This window comes from Canis lupus, unplaced genomic scaffold (genome assembly GCF_011100685.1).
Source record: "Canis lupus familiaris isolate Mischka breed German Shepherd unplaced genomic scaffold, alternate assembly UU_Cfam_GSD_1.0 chrUn_S2159H2359, whole genome shotgun sequence".
NCBI classification, from domain to species: Eukaryota; Metazoa; Chordata; class Mammalia; order Carnivora; family Canidae; genus Canis; species Canis lupus.
This window is the reverse complement of record NW_023331042.1, coordinates 2732-8814: the sequence shown is the minus strand read 5'-3', so window position 1 is coordinate 8814 and position 6083 is coordinate 2732. Positions and strand designations below refer to the sequence as shown.

The following is a 6083-nucleotide window of genomic DNA, read 5'->3' as shown; positions in this document are numbered from 1 at the left end:
TGAGTGCAGGGAATTTCTGGGGCTTTTCTTGAAGTCTTGGCCCTTGGCTCTGACCCCTTATTTGAAATTTGGAGAGCCAATTGCATCAGAGTGCTCCTATAGTTGTGGACATAGAAGAGGACACAGCCTTTTAGCGCTCCCCTCAAACAGAATCTCAGGGACTTGGGAACAGAGTAACTATGGCCTTAAGTGAGATGATGCTACAGCATTTGAAAACCTTTATGTGCATTGGGACACCTGAGTGACTCAGTGGTTGAGCATCTGCCTTGGGTTTGGGGCCTGATCCCAGGGTCCTGAGATGGAGTCCCACATCAGGCTCCCCTCAGGGCTCTGTGTGGCTCTCATGAATAAATAAAATATTTTTTTAATTGTCTTTCAAATAAGGTATATTACCCAGATATCAGTATCACATAGACATCTTGTATGAAATATTTTGTTGAAGAACTTTTCTGTAACCCTAACCCTGAATTAGGGATTAAGTTGACAAAGTAATTTCTAAAATAAAATGCCAATGTTCTATATATTGAATGTTAAAAAAAAATAAATAATAGGAGCAAAGAATGTGTTTCATGTCATTAAGAACTTAATTTGGGGCTAGAATTCTGATTATTTAACTAACTCCGAAGTTGCAACATTTGTTTTGAAGGGAAGAGAGTAGAGAATGAAAAGATGGTTACTTTCTGAAAAAGCATTTGAAGTTTTGTCTGTGCAAAAATTCTTCTAATTCAATTTAAATCAAGCCAGTCAAGGAAATTTCAGACTTATCCAAGTTTACACTTTAAGAAGTCTAGCTTCCTGTGAAATGTGAGAGAAAGAGATTCAGTATTGATGCTATAGATTTCAGAAACCTGACTCTAACAACAGATCCATTCCTAAATAAGACCAGTTATGGAATTAGTTCCATTTAAAAACCATAGTATGTGCTAGACACTGGGAATAGGATAAAATCCGTTCTCTCCAACAGCCCTGGCGGCGCAGCGGGTTAGTGCGGCCTGCAGCCCAGGGTGTGATCCTGGAGACCCGGATCGAGTTCCGCGTCGGGCTCCCTGCATGGAGCCTGCTTCTTCCTCAGCCTGTGTCTCTGCCTCTGTCTCTCTGAATAAATAAATCCTTGAAAGCAAAGCAAAACAAAAACCTACGTTCTCCAGAGCTTGTGCCAGCCCATAAACACGGACTAAAATGAAAGAGATTATAGAAAGGACAGTGAAGGAAGTAAACGGGGCGCTAGTTACAGTATTTCCAGAAAGTTTAACATGCTGACCTCAACATTTTAAGTGCCTTCTCCATGCGTGCACACAGGGTAGACCTCAAGGTTACTTGTTCTAGATTGACAGGTGTGTTGAGTGTAGGTGGGACGCGGAAGTTTTCCATCCTAATGTAAACGGAGGGCTAGTCCCTTGGTTTCAGACTCTCACTCCCAGAATGAATTGCTCACCTCTCCCCTCCCCCCATGCCCCCAAGCCCCTCCCACAGGAGTTTGGAGCCATCGCTGATTCAGTGGTAGGTAGCCTCCTCCTAACACAGTAGTGAATTAAAACTCAGACATGCGTATTGAGAACTTAGAGGAGTCTACGGCCATACCACCCTGAACGCGCCCGATCTCGTCTGATCTCGGAAGCTAAGCAGGGTCGGGCCTGGTTAGTACTCGGATGGGAGAACTTAGAGGAAATGGCAACATTCAGAGTAACCGTGAAGTGTGCTCCCCTCCCCACTGTCCCTGTGCTTATTCTTCAGGTCAGCCTCTTTTCTTAGAAGCAGTACAGCCAGGGGGAGGAGGAATGTGTCTCGGATTTAAGCTTTGAAGAGGACAAGTTCGATCCGCCAGAAGTGGACTAGCATTTTGAATCTCCCGGGACGCCAGGTCTTCTGCTTCCTGGGGAAACTGCTCCACACCCCGACCCTACACCTCAGAGCGGCTGGAGTCTGGGTCCTTGCAGACTCCAGCAGCCCAAATCCTTCCCTGTAGCTCGGCGGGAGGTAGTGGTGGCCTTTGCAGGGGAAGGGAGGCTTGGCCTGGGGATTCTGGGGAAGAGGCTTGAACCAGGGGCTTCGGAGCCCAGCCGCACCCCAGCTGTGCCAAGCTCACAAAGGTGGCGTAAATAAAGGGTGGGACGCAGGCGGGGGAGGGGCGCGCAGTTGCTAACAATGGGGGCGTCACCGGGCTCCCTGAACATTTCGGTTTCTCTGGCGAGACCGAGCGCCCCACTGGCTTGGGTCTCTGCTCCGCAGAGTATCATGTCCAGGCTTTGCCTCTCCCTTTTGTTTCTTTTTACCTGGCAACCAGTCGTGGTTGTTGGGCCAGGAAGCTCCGCTTCCGGCGTGGGCCCGTCGGACCTCCGGCCCTCGGAGATCCCCGGAACCCCCGGAACCCCCGGAACCCTGGTCTTCGCACTCTTCTGAACTCCTGCATGAATCGCTCCAGGCACTTACCCACCCCGCAGAGGCGGGGGGGGGCTTTAATAACTTGAGGTCCTCTGCTCCAGCCCAGATATCGGCCCCGCCTAAGCAGTTGACTGAGACTTTGGTTCCATTCCTGGACACGGATTCAAATGGTGAGCTGCCCCCAGAGACAGATCAGTATCTGAATGACAAGCCAACCCTGCACGAAAGGCTCTTACAAGTGGTTCCAGCGTTGGGTGATGAGAATCAGGCCATAGTTCTACCTCCTCCACTCAAAAGTAAGATGAAAACTGGAGATGAGCCAGAAGATCACCAGTCATTGGAAATACTTGCTCCACCTCTGGACAGTCAGGGTTTAAACCAAAGAAAGTTTTTTGTTTCATCCCCAAACCTGGACAAAGATCTAGTTCAGCATCGAAGGCTTGCCAAAGTTGTTATTGGAACTCCAAACCAATTTGCAAATAAAGAGCTCCTAGAACAACTGCAGGACGATTATTCAGATTCTGGTATGGATATCATATACCCTGAGGAAAACCGACCAATGGATTTCCCAGGGGGACCAGATCAACCCCCAGAGCTCCCTGAGGAGCTTGAAATTTCTTCACTCCTGCAGGAGACCCCTGCAGGACCTCTCCAGTCCACTGTAGAGGAACCTGAACCTTTTGTGCCTGGAGTGGAGGCCCAGGCCAAGCATCCAGAGTCCCCTGAAGAGACAGAAACACCTCCACTTCTTCAGGACGCTCTATCTCAGCCTCCAGAGATCCTTAAGGAAGCTGGAAATTCTGTAAGCCCACAGGAGGCCCCAGCTGAACCTTCAAGTACCCCTGAAGTCCAACAGGAAGCCTCAGCTCAACCTACAGAGGCACCTGAGGAAGTAGAACCTTGGACCCCTCAGGAGGCCCCAGCTCAGCCACCAGAGGAGAAGGTACCACCTCAGGAGGTAAATGTGCCATCTCTGAGTCAGAATGAAGCTCAGCGGCCAAAATTACACAATGTCACTGTTAAACCTGTAGATTTGGCACTTACTGTAACTGTGACTCAGCCTCCACAGCACCCCAAGAAGGCTGAGCCTGCAATCCTGCAAGAACAACCAGCTCAGCCACCAGAGCTGTCTTTGGGGGAGGTGGAACCTATTCCAACCCAGCAGGAGCACCCAGCTCAACCTCTAGAGCATCATGAGGTGAAAGTTGCACCTCCAGGTCACCATCAGGTTCAACAGTTAAACCTGCCCAATATCACTGTTAAACCTGCAGGCGTGCAGGTTACTGTAACACCAGAACCCACTACAGAGGTGGGACCTTTGCCAGTTCAACGTGAGTCTGTCACTCAGCCCTCTGTGCCCCTTAATGTGGAACCTTTTGCAACCCAGCATGAAGCCCCAACTCTGCCTCCACAGTCCCCTGAGGAGAATGAACATTTGCCATTTCAACAGGAGACTCCAACTGAGTCCCCAGAATCTCCCACACAGGAGAAACCTCCAACACAGCAGGAGACCCCTGTTCAGACCCCTGGAGAGGTTAAACCTTCCACAACCCAGCAGGACACCCTGGCTCAGGATTCACAGGCTCCTGAGGAGGGTGAATCACCTTCAACCCAGGAGGAGGCCCTGGCTCAACTTCCAGGGACTCAGGAAGAGAAGGAACCTTCTCCACCCCAGCAGGAGGCCCCTGCTGAGCTTCCACAAATCCCTGAGGAGGGTGAACCTTCCTCAATACAGGAGGAGAGCCAGGATCATCATGCACAGACTCCTGAGAAAGCTAAACCTTCTTCAACCCAGCAGGAGGCCCCAACCCATATCCACAGGCCTCTGAGGAGGGAGAACCATCTCCAGCTCAGGAAGAGGCTCCCACTCAATTTCCACAAATTCATGTGAAGAGTGGGTTTCCAGAACAACATCCAGCCCCTGCTGAAAATGTTGAACCTTATCCAGATCAGCAGGGAGTACCAACACAGACTGGAGATCTTCCTGAAGAAACTGAACTTTCTCCAAGCCAGCAGTGGAGCTCATCTCTGCCTCAGATGCCTGTCGTAGGTGTAGAACCTTCTCCAGTCCAGCCTGAGCACCAGGCTCAGCCTCCAGAGTCCTCTACAGATATTGTAGCTCAGCCTCCAGTACATCATGAGGTGACATCCTCCCGTCTAGGTCCTGGTGAAGTCCAGCATCCAATGTTGCCCAATATCACAGCAAAACCTGTAGATCTGGAGGTTTTCATAACTCCAGTGCCCACTAAGTTTGAACATGCTCCAGGGCAGCAGGAGGCCTCTGCTCAAGCTCCAGTTCCCCCTGAGCAGGTTGAATTTTCTCCAGCCCAGTCCGAGCTTCTTTTCAGTCTCCAGAGACCCTTGAAGATGAATTTCCTCCAGGCCAACAAGAACTCATAGTAAAGACTCCAGACCCTCCTAAGGAGATGGAACCTACTTCAGCCAACAGGAGGCCCCAGCTGAGCCATCAGAGCCCCATAAGGAGATTGAACCATCTTCAAATGAGTACACAGTCTCAGCTCATTCTCCAGGCCCACTGAAGACGTCAAGCCTCCAACCCAACCAGAGGTTCCAGCTCAGCCTCCTGTTCCCCAGCAGGTCCCAGCTATATCTCCTGAGCCCCGACAGGAGGTAGAGCCTTCTGCCACACAACAGGAATCCCCCAGCCCAGTCTTTAGAACTTGCTGACAAAGTGGAACCTCTTCCAGTCTCCTCAAAAGACCCCTTCTCAGCTTCTACAGTTCCCTGAGAAGGTGGAATCCTCTCCAGTCCTGCAAGAAGCTCCATCTCTACCTCTAGAGCCCCTTAAGGAGGTAGAACTTTCTCCAGCCCAACAGGTGGCACAGACTCAGCCTTCAGAGCTCCCTGAGAAGCTAGAGTCATTTCCAATTCTGCAGCAGGCTTCAACTCAGTCTCCAGAGCCCCATCAAGAGTCAAAACCTTCTCCAGCTCAGCCTCCAGAGCCATCTAAGGAGGTTGAACCACAACTTCCAGTCCATAACGAGATGACAGTTCCACCTCAAGGACAAGATCAAGCTCAGCGTTCAAGCTTGCCCAGTGTCACTGCTAAACTGTTGACTTGGAGTTTACTGTACCTCCAGAGCCTTCTACAACCCTGCAGCAGACTCTAGCTCCTCCAGAGGATCCAGAGGTGACACTTCCACATCCAGAACATGTTGAGGCTCAGAGTCCAAATTTGTCTGAAGTCACAGTTCAACCTTTAGATCTGGAGCTTACCATAACACCAGAACCCATTACAGAGGTTGAAACTTCAACCATGCAAGAGACTCCAGGTCCTCCTTTAGAGCCACCTGACGAGTCTGTAATGCAGCCTCCCATGTATCGGGAGGTGACAGTTCCAACTCCAGGTCAGGATCAAGCTCGGCATCTATTGTTACCCAATGTAACGGTTCAGCCTTTGGACTTGGAGCTTACCCTAACTCCAGAACCCACCACAAAAGTTGAACATTCTACAACCGTGAGTAAAACTACTGTTCCTCCAAAGGACATGACTGGAAGTGACAATTTTGCACATCAAGAGCGTTCAAGCTCAGCAATCCATCTTGACTGAAGTCACTTTCATCCTTTGTACCTGGGGGCTTCCATAACTTCAGAATTCACTACAGGACAGATGAACTTCCTCACTATGCAGGAGACTCCATCCAGCTTCCGAGCCACCTAAGGGGTTACGGTAGCTCAAT

General features: G+C 50.2%; 1 non-coding gene across 1 annotated transcript; it reads right to left on the bottom strand.

The window, feature by feature from the left end:
* Positions 1–3140: 3140 nt before the first annotated feature.
* On the bottom strand, positions 3141–3235 carry MIR8841-1 (microRNA mir-8841-1). The gene has a single exon (NR_128787.1). It is a non-coding gene; the product is annotated as a microRNA mir-8841-1 (primary transcript).
* Between the last annotated feature and the right edge of the window lie 2848 nt (positions 3236–6083).